Source organism: Lytechinus variegatus, chromosome 12 (genome assembly GCF_018143015.1).
Source record: "Lytechinus variegatus isolate NC3 chromosome 12, Lvar_3.0, whole genome shotgun sequence".
Classification (NCBI taxonomy): Eukaryota; Metazoa; Echinodermata; class Echinoidea; order Temnopleuroida; family Toxopneustidae; genus Lytechinus; species Lytechinus variegatus.
In genome coordinates this window covers 34,638,501-34,660,586 of record NC_054751.1, presented here as the reverse complement: position 1 = coordinate 34,660,586, position 22,086 = coordinate 34,638,501, and positions in this window count along the sequence as shown.

Here is a 22,086-nt window from a genome sequence, read left to right as displayed (position 1 = left end):
TTTCCATTTAATTGAAAAAGTTGATCCAGATTTGAAATACAGCCAAAACAATATTTTTAGAAAATGTCCGTTTTTATTGGAGTCGCCCATACTCATTACGATAGATCAAATTACGTAAATTAGTCCTGAGTGTAAGTGGATAATAAATCACATTATTTCAAATAATGCATAAATAGACAGGAATAATGTATTTAATGAAATCAACTGGCAAAAGAAAATAAAATTATACTTATCAGGTCAAAATCAATTTAATTATATATCAAGTAATGATGATTTATTTCTGATTAATGTATGTTGCCGTACATATTGTGTAAATCAATGGAATGATATATTCAAGGCAACACATAAATGGTCATTATGGTTAATACAAAATTGCAAATGCATTTGGATTTTTAAGAGAATAATGGAAAGCAGATTCTAATTAAGGAGGTCGGCAAGACAGTATACACTCTTAAAATAGTTGAGCAAAAAGGCCCAACTTTTAACCAGCCCTGAGCAACATACTGTCCACACAACCATTAGTTAAAATCTGTCCAAATTTGGTAATAAAAACTGATAATTGGGTATTGAATTTGCTCAATTGGATAATAATTGCCCAGAATATATATACATATTTACCAACATACATTACCCAACAGAGTGGACCGTATGTTGCCCAAAATTTAAGTGTGTATATGTAAATGTATATATTTAGAAGTTTAAATTTAAAAGGTTTGGGGAAAAATCCGTGCTAGAGTGTGGGCGAACCAAACCAACTATAGGGTAGTCAATGTTATGTTTTGCCATTCAAGATATCGATGAAATAGGGGAGTGGACTGTTTGGAATCTTTTCGTTCTGCATTGGAGTTGTTCATAGATGAGACTGACGGAGTTGTTTGGCGATATTTCTTTGGAGTTAGTGAGTTTGAGCACAAAGGGTGTTTTGATAAAGACTTAACAAAATCTAGGCTTAACTTTCGTATTCTAGTCTCGGGGTTTGGAGATTCAGCAAATTACATGAACTTTTATCATTTTCATACCTAAGTCCCAGTATAATCATGAATTCTTTTTTTTTTTTTTGATTCCCCACCAAACGTGTGCCAAAAAGTAGAAATTTAGCCCCGAAGCAGGTTTATTTTGAAGTCACCACACTTTTTTTTTGGGGGGGGAGCTTGTCAGATTTTTCCGGACCCAAATCACTTTCATTTTGAAGTGGATTTTTTTTAACTAGAACCCCCTATTGAAAACCGTTTCCATCAGGGCCCTGGCTATTTTTCAACCAGGTGTCGTGTCGGATCATTTTTTTTTTGACAATTTGACCTCAATTGACGTTAAGGGCGTTGGAAGCTCTAAATTTTACGTCAATTAATATACTTTCATGGAACAGAACAAATTTGTAATTAAAATGAATTACTAATGCAAGTGTAATTTTTAAAATATGTAGATATTTTGACGGATGTGAATGATGCAATGAGCATGGTGAATAATTAGGGTTTTCTTGATTATTGATTGTTTATCAAATTACAATTAATTTGGGAGAAGTGTTTAATTACCTTTAGGAAAATCGTCCTAATGAGAAAGCTAATACTTCTACGTTTGATCTGATTTTGAAGAAAATGATAAAAATCATCCATAAAACAAAATAAACATTGTTTAATGACTAATTTTTGCCAGTAAGTATGTGGGTAAATATTTGAGGCCCTGCAACTCCGCACCACTTTCACTTGAACTCGCAGCTGTAACGCCCGACTAAGAATACCTCGGCCTGTTTTTTTTTACTTTTTTTTTTTACAATGCCTTGTCTATTTATCGACCAACATTTTCACTGGCGTGTTGATGAATGTGATGGGCTTTATGGAACCCGCATTAGACATTAGAGCTCTCTGTGTCTATATCACAACTGCCGGACTTATACTGGCAGTGGTAACGTCTACTCGAGGGTATTGGTAATCCCCATAAGTTATTACGGGATAATGACACCTTATTTTCTCTGAGGGAGTGTTCACGGTGAACTGCAATCTAACGACTATAACCTCCCGTTATTAAAACGCTATTTCTTTCAGACATACATCTTTGATTCCGTTTGGAGAATTGATTAACCCTTTCAATCTACTCGAACTATTCAGTCCAGTCATGTTGACATCCGATTGTAATTTTAAGTTGACATATAAGCACATATCAGTCAATAACACGAATGGGAAATATGGGGTAACACTCATTCGGTTAACCTTCTAGTGCAAATCAGTATCACAACGGTGTGTCAAGCATAACTATATGAAGGAAACAACATTGATTATTAGAGACAAAGTCAAAGTCAAAATAGATCTCACAAACGGATATAGAATTCCTGTTTTTATTATGAAATAACTCCAATATTTCTTAAATCTTTAGATTGATTAATTCCAATCTTTGATACAAATGTGGTGCTTTGGAATATTGATATAAAAATAAAAACCACAATTAATGTTGTTATTTTTTTTTTGCCTTAGGAGCAGACGTTTGAGGATATATGTGTCGCCAGCATAATAAAATAACACTGGCTTATCTAGAAAAACAAAATTGGACGTGTACACAAAGAAAAATGTGGAAACTGTCCCATTAAAATGCAACACAAGGAGCTCTTTTTGCAGTCAGCGACATTTTGTGCCATTTTCGGATGAGAATTGTACTCTTAAGGAGAAATGCAAATTTGAACATTTGAACGCAAAAGACACCATTAAAGCTGCAAATTGACAAAATAAGGGGGAAATGTGTATATTACAGCTATTTATTTTTACTAAGTGTGCAAGAAATAATTCCAAAATGTTTTACCAGCGTTATATTTATATATTCAAAAATATGGGTGTGTAAAAATACTTAATTCTGCCAAATCTTTCAAGAATTTTTACGAAAATATAATGTTGAAAAATATAAATACTATAATTTTATCGCATCTTTTGATTAACTTATTCGCAATACGTACGGCACAATTATTGCTATGAATTTTTTATATAAGATTTTAGCAAATCTTGTATAAATTTTCTCAAGATTTTATTCTCATATTTAATTAATGTTTCACATCAAAGGATAATTTACCCACCATCTCTCAAACCATGCAAAAGACACATGCCCGAGTCAATCACAATTTAGATACATATTCAGAATTTTGCTTGTGTTTCCAACAATCAAGAAATCTAGATTTATAGTTCGTTAACGGTTATTGTCTGGCGAACGATTATCATTCTACAATGTTTACATCATTCGTGTATTTATTATCTCTTGATGGCGATTTCGCAAAACAAAAATATTTATTCAATAAAGAAAAACATGACAGGCACCCTGTAAAATGACAAGTGTAAACTATCCTTGCATTCATCAGAGAAGGATTGTGAAAATATTACATTTCCGACCAACGACAGCTTCTATCCTTTACTTTAAATTGGTCGCACTTCGCCCTTCGCGCCGTAAATATCTAAATAGCACCATTTAGTGGATAAAGCTCGCCATCGAAACACAATATGCAGTTATTGTAACCTTTTTGAACTTGAGACTCATAAAAACACCCTGGCCAACGCTGTTTTGACACTCCACGAAATTTAGAGACTTCAGGGAATCTTACTTTGTTTCTTGTTCTAAGCCCGACTCAAGTTAAAGGACATTATGTATCAGTGATTTTATACTGTATCCTATCAGTTTTCATATTAAATTCAACTTTTTTAATGATGATATTTTACCATTGATAATAAAAGAAATTAAATGGAACATTGTCACAAAGTAGATATTTAAGAAAAAAGAGAAACTTTATTTCTTGTTCAAATTAGGCGTATATGAAAAGACATTAGGGGGTTATAGAGCTACAATTTTGCTGATTATACGCAAGTAACCCTTGATCAGCTATATCATGAATATTCTGTTTTTAATTGCAGGGTTTCTAATGAGTTTTTCATCACAAAGTCATGATGGCGACTTTTTGGAAAGATCAGAGAACCTGAAGTTAACGATTCTTTTACTCAGCCGTTTTGCTTGTACAATATTGGCTTAACATTTCCAGCAAAAGTAAAGCATAAGGCGCAATCTCATCATGATAATGATATGATTTTATTATGATATTTTTTTTTAATCCTTCATAATTTTCAGATTTACAGGATATTTTCTCACATGTTTCCTTTTCAAATAAAAATGTGATACTTCTGTAAGTTCGTGTGTGGGCAAAGCGCACATGATTTTCAAAGTCCAAATAAGATTGATATTTTCAGCGCTCTTTAGTCTAAACGGTTCTCCAAAAATTACAAACATGCTCAATTTGACGAAAACCATCACCCCTTGTCTGTTTAAGTTTGTGAGATTTAACGACTCAATCGCTGACTGGCAATTTATCATGTTCAAGACTTCTTCATGATACAAACCAATAAATATATCATCGTTTGGGATAAAATCCCTATCGTATATGGGAGCTGTCAAGACAATCCACTCTACGAATAGTATCTGTTATCATTGTTGGAAATTGACGAGGGCTCATTCACCTTTTAAGTTATAACCAAACTGTTTTCGCTATCTTTAGAAATGAGAGCATGGATATTTTCATTATCAACTCCTGCTTGTAATAAGGCATTAGAAACAACATTCTTTCGATTCCAGAACCATTGATTTTAGATGAGTAGTTGAAGTGTCATATAATTAGATTTTACTATAGACACGCAAGCAAAGAGTTATAGACGTCAATGAAGGGTTACACTTTTCCGAAACACGTAAATTGGCTATACCTCGATGTTTGTGTATCCGAAAAAGAAAAAGGGTTTGTTAATCCGAACATTCGTAGCGTCGTTCTGAAGACGAATCGTTCGTTAATCCGAAAACAAAACAGGGTTCGTCATTCCGAAGGTTCGTTAGCCCGAAAACGAAATAAGGTTCGTTATTCCGAAGGTTCATTAATCCTTTAAAGGGGGAGTTCACCCTGACAAAAAGTTTATTGTTAAAATAGCAGAAAAAATAATAAAAAGAAGTGACGAAGGTTTGAGAAAAATTCATCAAATAATTAAAAAGTTATTAGAATTTCAATTATTTGATTTGTGACGTCATATGCGAGCAGCATTCCTACATAGCGAATGGTAAAAAATCAGTGAAATGTCATTTTCTCAGAAAATTGAAAATGGTTTTTACTGTACCTTTTGTATATCAATAGACAAATCATTTCACACCCGAACATGAATAGAAAACAAAATTAAGTCATCAGCAACCATATAAAATTTGAAATTCATGCATTTTATATTACATAACACATGGGGCAGCTGCTCGTTTATGACGTCACAAATCCAAAACTTTGAACTCTAATAACTTTCTTATTCTTTAACGGATTTTCCTCAAACCTTCACCAATATTTTTTACTATTTTTTCTGCTATTTTTACAACAAAGTTTTCTTCAGGGTGAACTTCCCCTTTAATGAAATACGATTCGTTATTCCGAAGGTTCGTTAATCCGAAAAATGACATAATCCGTGGCGAAGTCGGGAATACCGGAAGGACAGGCGTGGTGGACGGGGGGGGGGTAGAAACACCATTTCAATTTCAATTGCTATGTGGTGAGAAGGTAGGGGCGCGGCCAAACGTATTTTCCTTGGGGGCAAAGCCAAAAATGGGCACTTGTATGTCAAAATGGGCATTTAGGTGATATTTTCACGTCAGGATCTGTGTGATGTCGTTGTGTGTTTTCTTGTAATTAAGTTGAGCGAGGTCTTTTTTTCAGTGATTTATGATTGTTTATCATTATACGGTTAGGGTTTTCTTATGCGGTTTGGAAGAAATTTCAAATCCGAAGTTCTAAATCTCACGTTTTTGGTCAATTATGGGGCTAATTAAACCGTACTATTAAAAGGGCTTCCCGCTTTAGATGTTGCGAGCACTAATCGCAAGCTCAAACTTTTGGACATTTCACCATGTTCAATAAAAAAATAAAAGTAAATATTCCGAGCAGTTCTCGTTATCATGAAAAAGATGGTTATGTAACCAAATAATTAACGCAGCAAGAAATTTATGGTATTCCAACTAGAAAACTGAACATTCTAAGCATTTTTATAACCAGAAAAATGGTGAGTTCCTTACTACATAATAACATGACCACCAACCACTAAATATCGTATACATTGTATAAGGACCTTTACACTGGCGTATTCGGTTCGGTGTAAAAATGACAGAAGAAATAATTGGCGGTGGTAACAAAATGAAAGCCAGATGCAAAAATGACAGTGGTAAAAATTGTTGGTTTCACACCCTCATGGGATAAAATGTCAGAGTTAATACACCACATATAGATGGCTACACTGTAAAAAATTATATGGTATTTACTTAATCATCCGACTTCATCTTTAGACATTTTTATCCAATTATTAGACCTTATTCATTGCATTGTCACATAACTAAGCTTGATCATTTATATTCATACAAATCGGTGCATCCAGTGAGAACATTAATTTTATCGAAAACCTAAAAAAAAATCAAAATTTTCAGATGAGTGACTATTCACTTTTGCTCTTTCTTTAATTCATAAAAAAATATTTGCTCACCATAATCTAAAACAAAGATATATGAGAGTATCTAAAGAATTGTAACATTTGTTGCTCTTTATGAATATTCCTGTATCGTGTAAATAAGGCGTTAATTGGGAAACATTTGCTTTTTAAGTAATAAGTGTCTTAAATAGTTATATTTGCCTAATTGGAGTTGGCTTTACTAATGCCGAAGGAAGTTATGCATTACTTGAATTTTCTTACATATATATTTTCAACCTCTAAAAAAAATCAGGTAAATATATATCACTGCCATTTTTACCTGATACTGTACATTAAAAACTTACTATTTTCATTCCAAAGTCCCCCTAATACAAATTGCATCCTCATATATTTTCTATATATTTGGTAATTTCTTACACAAAGTGCGATTTCATAATTTTTTATATTTCTTAATATAAAAAAAAGATCTCCGCTATGAAGTTAACGAATTATCAGATTTTAGAATTCCATTGCCATTGCGAATTATAAACAATATGAAAATATACTGAAAAAGGTAAAAATATAAAGTTATCGAGAAGTAAAATGAAATAGAACATCATGATATATCCAAACGAAATGTCTTGCACATAATGAGAATAGACCTACTTTTGTTTATTGCGTAATGACATACCACATAGCTATAACCTACATAGATATGATATTAGATTCCAGTAGATACTCGTGCAATTTATGGTCATTATTCTTTTTCAAACAATACATTTTGATGTTTACAATGGCCCCATTATTTGTAAAAAGTTGTCACAATATATCAAACAGTGCAAAACTATACTTTAATAGACACTGATATAGCTTCATTCATATTCATATTTGTGCCAGATTTCCAAGTTGTGTTGATTGTGCTAGATTTCCAAGTTGTGTATCTGTGTTTGTTTTTTGTTTTGTTTTATTTTAGATTAGTGTGTAATTTCAGAAACATCAATTTGGTTACACTTCGTAATTCCAAAGGTTCGTAATTTCGAAACACGTAAATTGCCTATACCTCGATGTTCGTTAATCCGAAAACGTAAAAGGGTTCGTTAATCCGAACATTTGTGGCGTTATTCCGAAGGTTCAATAATCCGAAAACGGATTAAGGTTAGACGTTCCGAAGGTTCGTTAATCCGAAAACGAAATAAGGTTTGTTAATCATTTCGTTTTCGGACTAACGAACCTTCGGAATTACGAACCTCATTTCGTTTTCGGACTAACGAACCTTCGGAAATACGAACCAACGGAATATCCGAACCTTCGGAATAACGAATCTTCGGAATATCCGAACCTTCGGAATAACGAAGCTTCGGAATTACGAATGTATGCGCATCAATTTATAAGTTCTTGCCTACTTCTCAATGATCATTCCCCTATTCCTGTAAATGTTTTCACATATGTAATATTTTACTTTATATGAAATTTTTCATATTTCTTGATTTGTATATTTTAATTAATGTGCGTTTTTTCTATACTGTGAATAAAGTTTAAACTACTTCATCTTTATCTATATTTACGACACATTAAATGGCAAGTATGCGATATCATTCGGGTGTCATATACATACTCTCATAAATATCAAATGTTTGTTGGAGTAAATCTTTTGACGAACAGAATGATTAAAATAATAATATAGGTATATTTACCCAGGGAATCCACTTCAGTTCTGACAACTGTTCTCCCAGCGGGCCCTGCTATTATTACACCATCTATAGTTTCCTCCTAAAAAGCGTTTTCGTTGACGTGCCAATGAAAGACGTTATGAAATATGAAATGAAAGATGTTTTCAAGATTCTTGCTCTTGTTTTTAAAGCACGTATGGGGGAAGCTCCTGGTTATCTATCAGACATAATTAGTAATTATATTCATATGGGCAATACTAGATTCCTTAGATCACATGCTGACCAATACCTCCTTAAACACAGAAGAAGTTTTAGTTCATATGGTGATAAAGCATTTGCTAATTTTGTGCCCAAATTATGGAATAAACTGCCTGTAACAGTAAGACCTGCTGACAAGTTAAAAACTTTTAAATCTCTGCTTAAAACACATTTATTTGCTCATTGATTTTTTTCTCCTTATATGATTTTTTGCGAACTATAGGTTTAAATATTCATGTTTAGTTCTCTTTCGTAAGCTGTTTCTTTGTTAGGGTTTAGCTTAGGCCTGGTGTTTTTAGAGCCCTTGTGAGTTATGTACCTGCCGGATTGCCTCTGGGCAAGTTCCTTAAACTGCGGGTGAACAGGGCATTAAGATCAGGCACCAGTCCCGTAGATATATTTTCAGTGTTGTTTAATGTAATTATTATTATTATTAGTTATCTATTGTAAATCGCTTTGATCATATTTTTGGTAAAGCGCTATATAAGTACCTGTTATGTATGTATGAACATGTATGTTAAATTTTCAAAATTGCTCGCTTTCGAGTATCTTTTTTCTATTCCTTGTTCTTAAAACAGTTTTTGTGCCGACGATCACTCTAATTGAAGTCATTGTTGAAGTTTGCTAAAAATGAAGTTTAGTCGCCTCAAGCGGATATCTGTACAGCCTTATTTGAATAAACTACATGATTTCACAATAAAAGTTTATTATGATCATGAGATTTCAACGATTCGAATAGACGAATGTTCGTTGGAGAACAGAGGAAACACAGCCAAAAACACTCGCACAAGTCGGTTCAAGAAATATCTGAAGATAAAGGTACCACAGATTTTTAGCTGCTTTCAGATTTTGGCTCGAAAATACTTATTTTTTCTAAATTTTACATGATTTTTCATTAATTCTAACCATAAATATATAAATATATATACTCCATATTCGTAATCTTGATAATGAATTACATCTACACAATCATTATTGAAAATTTTAGAAGGTATATGATAATGATATTTTTGACAATGAATTATTGGAGCAATGATAATCCAGGCGTGCAACCCCCATTCTTTTTAATTGTCAGGTCTAACCGTGAATCAATTATTTGGAGACGTTCGAGGGGAAAATGTATATATTGAAATATACAGTGCATGCCAAGTCGAGTAATCAGCAGAGTATGATTTACTTACAGAATGAGAAGGGTTAACTTTCAACACTGTATCAGTCCCAATGGACGTCTCAATGTGTGCGCGTATAAGAAGAGATGAAATCTTAAACCGAAATTAATTCACATCATATTAGCTCATCGGCAATTGCTTTCTCTGCTAGGCCGTACGTTATCGTCATTTGACCGTGGACCCTCTCATCACTGTCGAGTTTGGGTCATTAAAAGTTGCTGTCATCTGGAATAGGGGTGCATGCGATTTTAGGGGTAGTTTTCAAGAGATTAACAGAGATAATGATTTAATGCATCAGACGATTCTTAGTGTAACTCGTCAGCAATTTAATGACAATGTTATCGCGTCACTGACTCCGTAAGCTAACACACAGGTGACGGTTGATTGGCCTATAGACTCAAAGGTACGCTCGGGATTTACGCTCTAACCAGGCGCCTGGACGATCCATAACCTCGCACACACACGCACACAAAAGTGTCTGCCGGTGTCTTTAAACTCTGCACTGCTCAATCCATCAATTTAAGTAAATAATTTGCTTTCCATAATATTTACAGATGACCGAGTTATCCTAATATGTAAGCAGTTTCCTATGAGTTGTTATTCTGCTGGAAATCATAAAGGATCTTTCGGGAATATATCCTGTACAATTTTATTATTCGTAAAAAGAAAATGAAGCGCACACGGACATGACGGAGAAACATTTTAAAAGAAATGCTTTTTTAACGTTTTCTCTCTAAAAAAAATTATCTGTTCAAGATTGATCGTTAATTCCTAATGGGAGCATGACTTTCTCTGAAGGTTAGGAAAATTCAATTCACAAAGAATATGCTCTGTTACTAAATCCCATAAAGAAATATACAGGAAAGGACATTAATTTACTCTCCCCATGAAATATTCACTTGCACAATTGCCTGTGATGTCACATCGCTGCAGCAGCAAGCCAAAAATGAAGCACGAGAGACGATCGCCGCCGACAGGTCACTGTCGATAGCAGTCTTTGCTCTGATAATCATTTACCCATCATATACATGACAGATGCTTGTTTCGAAAAAAACAAAGAATGAGGAGTATAAGACTGGGCCTTATCATGATGCGCATGTATCCGATAAACTAAAAAGTTTGGAAATGCTGATCAACGATGTTTCGGGGAAAGTGTGACTAATTGCAGGTTGAAATTTTGAACAATAATTATTGTTGATAAAAAAAACTTATAAATGGCAAAAGATTAGCAAAACCAACCAATGAATACAGTTTGCCCAATATAAATACAAAAAACAAATGCAGAATACTATTTGAACTATTTAAATCTCTTCAAGTCGACCTGATGAAGACAAAAAGATTGGAAGGCTTAATAGGACTATTTGTAATCTAAAATCGAGTATACATAGCCTGTTTCGGAGACAAAATATGAAATGACTGTAAAGTAGCTTTTAATGTTTCTTTATTTTAGCTTTCTTTCACCAGCGAAGATTCTTCGTGTAAACAAAAAATATCAGTATTGAATGAGCCAATCGAGTTGATTTCTATACAGTCTTACATATATGTGAGAAATGAGCAATTAATATGAGAAATTAGAAGTTCACAAGAAAAATGAATCAATAGTTCTGGCAAAGAATATATAAATACCTGTGAAGACACGTTTTTCTTCAATGAATAGGTAAGAAATGCGTCCGACAAACAAAAAATTAATCACCCAAAGTTCTGGTACACTTTAAGCAAATAATTACCAAACTGTGCTTAAACGTTATTAATGTTTGGTTGTTGTTTTTACACCAATTCACCAGCATATAGGACATTCTCACCCGTTCTCACTTAGACTGCACAAGGAACGCACATCCCTGCACACACACGCACACCCCACTCATTCACACACGCGCACACACACACCCCACTTTCACATGCACAGCATCTTATTAACACCATCACACATACAAATTCATTAACAATTGTTTCAATTCAACATTATAAATCAATCAAGGAAGATGTTGAGAGATTTCTTTCTCTGATGTTTCAGCTTTCATCACTGATATTAATTCATAATTATTGGTTATTGCACGGATACACACCTTGACAAACCCATATTTACAACTCCGCTTGCTGTATGCAGAAAAAACACACCCCGCACACTCTCACAACTTTTAAAATGAATCTGACCATCAATGTCAGATAAACGCATAGTTATAACGTTAATTTTATGTACTATGTTTGGGGACTTGCCTTTTTTACAAGCTCTGCTTTTCTTGGCAAGTCCCTCCGTTCAGATAATTTTATCTTCAATATTTGTTATGAAATGTTATAGAATTGTATGTATTATTTTGAGTATGTATTATTTTGAACATGTATTTACACTGAACTTGGATTATATCTTTTGTTTGAACGGAAATAAATCAAATCAAATCAAATCATATAAAGTCAAGATAAACTAATTGCTGGGCAATCGTTATCGTAAACATATATATATATATAAGCCTTCATGTGGTCATGAGTCACTAGGTCAGTAGTATCTAGCTAAATAACCCATTTTCAATCTGACCTTCGAACGATTCAGACGAAGATTGTAAACATTTCTTATATGGACCAAGTGGATTTATTCATCGGGGAAAAAGTAGAACGTTGCTGTCTTCCAAGAGGGATTTCATTTATGTTTTTAAGTAAAAGAAGTCGTTGAATCTGATAGAGGAGAAAATAGAAGTTTCCATTTTGAAATAAATCTTAATTCGTAAATCCCTTCGCATCGACAAAGCTGAACCTGATTCTAAGTGACCTTCGCTGAGGAAGGTGATGCGAAACCAAACCAAACTAGTGATAATACAAAATGATGTACGTCAAGTGAGCTCAAACCACGTGATGAAATTGACATGTGAGTTTACACTTGCTTCCTTATCAATCTTACAAATTCAAATCTTTACAATTTCTTCTTTGTTATTAAAAACAATTGTACAGAGATTATTTGAACTATCCTGCATATATTTTTTAAAAGGGGTGAAAATAATCGTGTTCGAGTCATATACGCCTGTCTAACATACGACGCATTATCGAAGACCTTTTTATTTTATTTCAAACTTGAACAGTCCAGTAGCTTCAGATGCGTACTTCATATACACACACAACTCTCAAACACACACACACACCCACCAACCACCCTCGCACGCGTACACCAACACTACCTTTCTTACGAAAATATTGCTTATTGGTCAAAACAAAAACATTCACATATTTATGAAAATGTAACCAACCAAAAATCTATATAGATAAAGATTGGACACTAAAATGGTTATCACTCCAATGTAAAAAAAAGAAAGATAGCATAGTGGGGGGTCTTTATTATTTTTATTTTACCATTTACGAGTTGGAAACAACAAAGCAATGTTTATTTTAACAATCTTTTTTTTTTAAGTTGATAAATAGGTATCATTGTATCAAGTGTTTGTGTAACGACAATACGAAATGACCACAAATAAGATGCAAATCATTACGAGAATAACTACCAAATGTTCATAAGAAGGAGTAATGCATGTACAGTAAAATGAATAGTATCTCAAAAGTGAAAACGATGGATGAAATACTTCTTCATATCACACATGCCACTGTGACTTCTCCCACGTGCAGCTAGTTATCCTGAAATAATATAAATGAAGAAAAATCCCGAACATATAAATATTGTAATAGTAAGAGGTATAGTATAGTACCTCTCAATAAACATGATAGCATTCTATCCGATTAATCCTAAATTCATTTTGTTTTCAAAGAAACCATCTAAGCAAGTACGCATCAGGTTTGGATGCCCCATTAAAGTAATGGCATCACATCAGAGGGATTTTACCCTCGGTTTTTTTTTTCGAGGATGCGATGTTCACATCCGGATTATATCATTTGAATAATGCAATGAATTCGTTATGAGCATTACAATCATTTTCTAAGTCCTTACTAACTAGAACAATAAGAATCAAGCGAGTTGAAATTAAACTGCTGAAATGCCGAAGCTTATTTTCCAGGCCCACTATCATTGGCCCTGGTACAATATACTCCTAAACGTCTGAGTGTATTAAGTTTTTGATCTCTCGATTTTTTTGGTTGTTACCTGCATTATTTTTTTATTTTGTAATGACCTAGAAAGTTGTGACCTATCAAGGCTAATGGTCATAACGAATCCATTACAATATTCAATTGATAATAATCCAAATGTATACATCACATCCTAGAAAAAAAACGATTGAGGACAAACTAAACGGTAATTATTATACAACCAAAGTAATAACTCTTTAATCGTTATAGCTGAGATTGCCCAAACACCCCCAAACCCCACTGTAAATACGTCAATATTACCCCGATATTTTGACTATACTTTCTATCAGAGCTTGTCTGTATTGTCATGATAGCGTCTTAATAGCTTTCGATAAAATGTCATGGGGCAAGGGATTGCTTTAAATTCAAATGGGCTACAAAAAGACGATAGCCGAATGCCAAACAAATCCAGGAATATATCTTGTCTTGGGGTTCATAGTCAATAAGTGCGAGCCTCATCGTAATCCCAACCTGGTTCAGTTTCATCGCACCTTTTCTTACCTCTTAAGAAACTAGAAAGTGAAGGAAAAGAAGGGAATAGAAGTATTATTTTGATGTTCAAGTTAAATTTCAGTTGTTTTTGTCGTTGTTATTATTATAACTTTGCAAGAGTCGTTAATATCCAGAAAAACAAGAATTAAAATTATTACGTCCATATGTTAAATAGTACACAAATCATCTCTTACTTTTGCTGGAATTTTATATTGCTATGATAATTTTCGTTTGAAATAATTCTTTCTGCATTTATTATTTTCATTATCAACATTATTATCATTCCCATTGTTATGATTATTATCATTATTGCTATTTTTACTAATATTGTTGTGGTATTATAATCATCATTACCATCATTAACATCATCATTATTACAGTTATTACTATTTACCATAATCATTATCATAAGTGCATTTCTTATCAGAAATATTGCTATCATGATTCAATTGTTCTACACATTTTTTCCCTTTTCAGCATTTGTTTCACTATTGTATTACCTCATATAAACATGATTTTTTTCAGTTTTAGACTTGAATTGTTTTCTTCACTCCCTCCACTTGCTCTCTAAAAAGCTTATACAACATTTACAGAAATAAAAATTGGTAGGCCTACGTCACACCAAAATAAAAATAAAATACAAAATACTTGTATGAAGGATTAGTACTTGATCTAGCAGTAGATTAGTAGTAGCAGCAGCAGTAGTAGTAGTAGTAGGAGGAGTAATAGTAGTAGTAGTTGTAGTAGTAGTAGTAGTAGTAGTAGTAGTAGGAGTAGTAGTAAGTAGTAGAAGTAGAAGTAGTAATAGTGGTAGTAGCGGTAAAAGTAGTAGAAGAAGTAGTAGTAGCAGTAGTAGTAGTAGTAGTAGTAGTAGTAGTAGTAGTAGTAGTAGTAGTAGTAGTAGTAGTAGTAGTAGTAGTAGTAGTAGTAGTAGTAGTAGTAGTGGTAGTAGTGATAGTTGTAATAGTAGTAGTAGAAGTAGCAGCAGCAGCAGCAGAAGCAGTAGTAGTAGTGGTAGTAGTAGTGGTAGTAGTAATAGTAGTAGTAGTAGTAGCAGCAGCAGCAGCAGAAGAAGAAGCAGTAGTAGTGGTGGTAGTAGTAGTATTAGTGGTAAAAGTAGTAATAGTTGTAGTAGTGGTACTACTACTACTACTACTACTACTACTACTACTACTACTACTAGTAGTAGTAGTAGTAGTAGTAGTAGTAGTAGTAGTAGTAGTGGTGGTGGTAGTAGTGATAGTAGTAATAGTAGTAGTAGTAGCAGCAGCAGCAGCAGCAGCAGAAGCAGTAGTAGTGGTGGTAGTAGTAGTAGTAGTGGTAAAAGTAGTAATAGTTGCAGTGGTGGTACTACTACTAGTAGTAGTAGTAGTAGTAGTAGTAGTAGTAGTAGTAGTAGTGGGATGAATAGAAGAACAAAGGGGACCAGAAAAGGAAGAGGAGAAAGAAGATGATGAAGATTATGATTAAGGAGAAATTTCCGTTTCACATAATATGGTAGACATAGCATAACAAAGTCAAATATTTTACAGCAGGGAGGCAGAGCGAAATTGAAAGTGGGCGCACAGGGAAAAGGGCACCATTTTTCTTTTGCTGTGGGGGGGGGGACAGGATACGTAAACTTGAGCAAAGCGACCAAACTTATTTTTTGGGACGCTTTTTGCAGTTTATAAAGTGAAATTGATAGATTTTGTGCATAGTTTGGGTGAATTAATGTATTATGCACTTGCAGAAGGAAGTAGAACGGCGCTCAATAAAAAAAAAACCCAGGCGCTCATGAAGAGTGGGTTTTTTTCAGGACAACTTATCTGATATGAAGAACAGGCACCTATGAGAAGGCAAAGGGGCACTTGTTAAGACATGAACATGTCCTTCTCAGGTGAAAGGGGCACAGAAAATGTTCGTGGGGGCACTTTTCTTAGGTAAGATAATGTAAGAGGGCATTAATAAAGAAAGGGCGCCTATAAAAAGTCAAAGGGGCACTTGCTAACGGCATAAAACGAATCCTTCTCAGGTGAAAGGGGCTCAGGACATTTTCGTAACGGGCACTTTTATTGGGTAAAAAGGGGCACTGATTTGAGATGGAGCACTTGCTCAGACATATATCGAGTCCTTCCCAAGTGAAAGTGGCACTCAACACGTCTGTGAAGAGGCATTTTTTGGAGAAAAAATGGCACTTATATGATAAAGGGCACTTGGTAACACCTAAAACGGGCACTTTTTCAGTGCTACAAAAAGTCTGGGGCACTTTGCCAACAGCCCCTCCCCCCGATCGCCGCCTCTGTTTAAAAGAATATAATGTAATTTATAACAAAATTACAAATTTAAGGAACACAATTCAAGCATAAAAATTCCTCATTTTGTTTTGTATCTAAAAGTAAAACAGAGGGCTTGCTGAAGAAAGGCAAGGCTTGTATGAGAGGCAAGACCCTAATAGAAAAATGGGATGATGAAGATGAAGATGGAGATAATGATGATGATGATGATAATGATGATGATGATGATAATGATGATGATGATGATATTGATGATGATGATGATGATAATGATGATGATGATGATGATGATATTGATGATGATGATGATGATAATGATGATGATGATGATGATGATGATGGTGGTGGTGGTGAAGGTTTTGACGACGATGACAATGATGATGATGATGACGATGATGAAGTGGAATTGGCCTGTCTCTATGATAGCAACATATCTCATTTATCAACCATAACGACACCTCCACATCTCCATGATCTTGTGAGGGGCATGAGTAATTGGGGCATCACGTCACCAACACATCTTTAGACATCCTACAGATCATGCGTTTTCAATTAACACATACTTCACATACGATGTTCTACGTTAATGTGGTTATGCCAAAGTTAAGTATTGCCGTTTTTTATTCAGTAATATAACTAGGTAAGAATATTATGTAACCTTTTGATGTAAAAATCCATGCTGCATAACTTATTTTCCATATTTGTGAACCGTCTACATCTAGTGTGTAATATATAAATATCGACAAAATATAATGCAATATTATATAATAAGGCATGGATATCGTGATCAGTTTCAAGATCATTCGTTATATCTAACGAATGTACATGAGCCTATAAACATGAGAAGGTATATCTCAGTAAGTAGAGATGAGGTTTCTGATTCCTAATTTTTAGGTTACTCGTACTTAGTCCGTTTACAACATACATAGGCCATTCTATTTATTTATTCCTTATTCTTTAAATTTCAAATTTACGTCGCACAATTTCATTGATCCCTCACAGAAATCGAAAAACAAAAATAGTCAAACAAAATGTCTTAGTCTGCCAACATCCCTTTCGCAACCACACTGAGAAAAATAGGTTCAACTTTGTACCTTTAAAGGTGCAGACCAGATGTTACACTGGGAGCACCTTTAAGGTGGACCTTTGTACCCGTTTGGAAAGCTCCAACTTTGCACCTCTCTGAAAGGTGCAAAGTTAAACATATAAGGTGCAGCATTATACCCCCAAATGATCTTATTTGCACTATCAAGAGAGGCACAAAGTTGTATCTTTCCAAAAAGATACAAAGTTTCCCAGTGTAATATCTATAGTCTGCAACTGTAAAGGTTGAACGTATCAAGACGGCCACGGATCCAACTTGCCTCGATTTTTCCTATATCAGGATGTACCCGTGCCTGGTCGTCCACTTCATCGGCTTGGCCAAATTTTCAGGTGGTTATGGATTTTTTTTTGCGATGCACAAAATCAGAGTCAGTGATTTCTAACTCTACCTTTAATTCAGCAATAATTTATTGGCACAAACTGGAAAGAAATGGTGGATCGTGTGTATAGGATAAGTCATTCATAATTGCAACTTTTGGTTCCCCGTATAAAAGATTTACAAAAAGCTAATTCAAACAGTTACTAAAATGACTATCTTTGCCAAATTGTAGAAAATGTTTGAGTCATCAGCTAAGAGAATAAATGAGAGAACATGAGATGAATTTTTATGTCATTGACATAAAGTAAAAATAGCAAGGGGCCAAGAATATTACCTTGTGGAATTCCACAGGCAACTGGCCCTATCAGAGACTCTGGTTCATTTACGGGTAACAAACTGAATTCTATCAGTAAGATAACTCCTTAACCATTGTAAGTTGTCCCTCAGATTCCGTAATTTGATAGCTTATATGATAGTGTTTCATGATCTATTGTATCAAACGCTTTTGAGAAGTCGAGGAACAACCCAACGGTATGATCAGAATTGTCAAAAGAAGCAGATATCTTATTTATTAATGTCAATATATCATGAGTTGTTTTATGTTCTCTCTAAAACCGAATTATTACATATAATACTATCTTTATAGAAAAGCAACTGTCCTTTCATAGATTATCCTTTCAAAAAATTTGAGAACGTAGTAAACAAAGATATTAGCGGGTAATTATTAGTAACTAATTGATCTCCATTTTTCAAATGGGTATAACTTATAGCGATTTTCATCTTCGGTTTAACTCGGTTTGACTTTTTATCATGTCAATTGCCACGATTTTGTCCGCAGCCTAGAAGGTCGTTGAGGTCAAAGGGGTCTTTGCTTTTTCTCATCCTCTATGCTGTTCTTAAGTTTATATAGGTTTTTTTTCTTGTGGTTCATCTCTAGAGATAGGCTTCTATTAGAGCGAGGACAAAATAAGGAAAGGTCTGGAAGCAAAGTCCGGTATTCTTTCAACACCACACTGCAAAAACTCCGGTGTTGATTTAACACCAGCTCGGAATCTAAATTTATATATATCCACACCAGAGAAGTATTGAAACAACACCAGTTTGGAATCAAACCGATGCTGTTTTTATACTAATTGGTGTTGTATAAACACCAACTGGTGTTTTTTAACACTTCTCTGGTGTATAGATTCAGGGCTGGAGTTAAATCAACACCATAGTTTTTGCAGTGCAGAGGTAGAAATCTTGAATCAGAAATCAGAATGAATGAATGAATGTAGGTCTACAGATTGTTCTGGGAGTGACCAGTCAAGAAAGTTTACAGGCCTCGTGATTACAGCCGCACAAATGCAAACAAATGTTAGAATCGCTTTGCATTAATCTTGTAAAAACAAGACTCACTCTATATTTTGCTCTCATTCCATACCCATTTGACTGTACTAACCCTGCTTGCTACACTCTTAAAAAGACCCAGATTTTAACCATCACTGGCCAACATTCTGTCTACACAACTATTACATGTCCAAATTTGATAATAAAAACTAATAATTGGGTAATCAAAATTTCTAAATTGGATAATAATTGCCCAGAATATAAAATATATTACCTACATACATTATCCAACACAGTGGACAGTATGTTGCCAAACGTTTTAAGTGTGTATAATAATGTAAACGGATCTGACCAAAAGATTGAGGGACGCGCAACGTGACTTATTGGGCAAAATTTCCTATTCGTCGCGAGCGAGCAAAGTGATTAAATGAAGAAATGCTTTCTTTTTAATGAAAATCTAATATATGGATAGATTATGCCTTAATATTTAGAATATATTACATTTCACCCTCTTCCCCTTCCTTTTCTTTCTTTGCTCCTTCTTTCCTTTTTTTTAAATCTAGGAATGTTGGTGCTCAAGTATCCCTAGCAGCCCAATCATACTAGGTCGAATCATTTTGAACAAACATCAGTCTTGTTACTGAATTACATAAGTAAAATACATGTAACCATGGTGACATAAGGTTCAGCATGTGTCAGAATATTAGGAAGTGTTGGTAACTCTTTTTTATGATGCATTTCCATAAAACATTGAAAGTTTCTTGGTTATGACATAAAGGAATTATTAATGTTGCTATTTAAAAAAGGGAAATTAAAATATGCTATAACTTGAGAGTCCAAGGACAGATAAATAGCATTTATAAACACATTTCCATTCTCTTTCTGTTTATTATCATCATAATGATACGTATCATAGTTTATACACATTTTATCAATTCTTATTTCTTTGTCGCACCAATGTTCTCATGTTTCCAATTTAAGCTCAATCTTGATGTTATTTATTTATTTATTTACATCTTTATACAGGGTAACCAATTCAGCTATACACGATAAAAAACATTAACAAAGATAAAAAGCTGGTTTGCAATCGGGCCCTGTTAATCAAATACATACAAATTATAAAGTACATAATAATATGCAAAATATACAAGAAATAAATCTTTAAAAATCTTTTAAAAGAATTAAATGTACTACTCTTCCTTCTCATCTCCCTAATTATTTTTTTAAATTTCTATTGTACAGCTTTTCATTATAAATACAAGGGTCGGTAGTTACATTATTATTTTAATTGCTTTTATTTTCATATTATGTGACAATTATCAAATATATACATGATATATATATATATATATATATATATATATATATATATATATATATATATATATATATATATATATATATATATATATATATATATATATAATATTTCATTTTGAAGCACGGGTCGTGTGGTATAGTGGTTGGAGCATTGGACTCATAATTGTAAGGTTGTAAGTTCAATATCTCGCTCGGCCATTGTCTCCACTTTGATGAGCTGAGAGTAATTTCTGTCACTAATTAAGTAAGCCACTGAAAATATTGAATACATGATTCTGTCAATGTGTATGAGTCTTTCTTCACCAAATCATGTCCAGCTTGGTTTAAATGTGCATCATATGATTTCAGTATTTTTTCATTTCATTTTTCTTGCACTTCTCTGCAGTATACTAAGCCCCGCCTCCTCAAAATCCACTAGATCATTATTAGACTCTAAAAAATGAAGTGCTAATTCAGCTCTTAAAGAGCGTGTATAGTGACTGCACTTCGGAGTGCTGATTTGTCTAGTTCAAATTTGAACGAGAAAAATCAGCACTCCGATGTGCAGTCACTATACACGCTCTTTAAGAGCTGAATTAGCACTTCATTTTTTAGAGTGTAGCCTCTTGTGATGTCACAGGAGGCAGTAATAAGCATAACGATACGCAATGCAATGTAACCTACCATAACTTTCTACCATTGCTTACAATTACAAGTCTTCATACAATACCACCTCAAAAGCAGTAACTAAATGACAGTTTGATTGGTTGCTGTAGGCACTCGTGTTGTAGATGCAAGTTGTATACCATTGTGCATTGTTATGCTTATATCTGCCTCCTGTGACATCACAATAGGCAAAAAATTACAGAGTGGATTTTCATGGGTTGGGGCTAAGTATAATACAAATGAAATGAAAAAATATTTAAAAATTATATGATACACATCTAAACTCAAGCGGTAATGATTTAGTGAAGTCGAGAATCGTACACATTAACCGAAGATGACATGAACTGTATGTCAGGGGACCTTTTAAAGTCGTAAAATGTTTCCTATAAAATCGATTATATACCAGCCTGGCTTTAAACCAACAAAATCAAATTCTACGGGAGTTACCATAAACAGAAACAGAAACTGTGATACAAAAATTAAACGAAAAACACATTAATTGATTCACATGATAACGGCAAGAAATGAAATGGTTATATCGTTCTTATATATATGCTTACAATTCAGGCATAGTTACATTGGTTCTCTTATTTGAACAAGTTATGGACATCTGTATATTCAATCAAAGTAGGTTGGGTAATGCTACCAAGTGAACAAAAATAACAGCTTGTTATTAGTAACTATTAGTTACTAACTATAAAGAATATAAACAAATATGATCCCCATTTCAACTGAAGACGATTAACTATATAAAGTATTGCTATTTTTAGCCATTGGATGCTTATCCGTTGTTATATCAGGAAAAAAGCATACTATATTTCCCCTCTCCTTCGATTCTACTTTCTCTCTCTCTCTCTCTAGCATTTAATTCTTCTCTTACATCACATTTTGCTATGATGTTGTTGAAAACAATACTACGCGCCGTCTACTGTGTGTGCGTCAGGGATGTAAGGATGATGTTGGTTTCATTGATAAAACGGTACTCCTAAATCACTG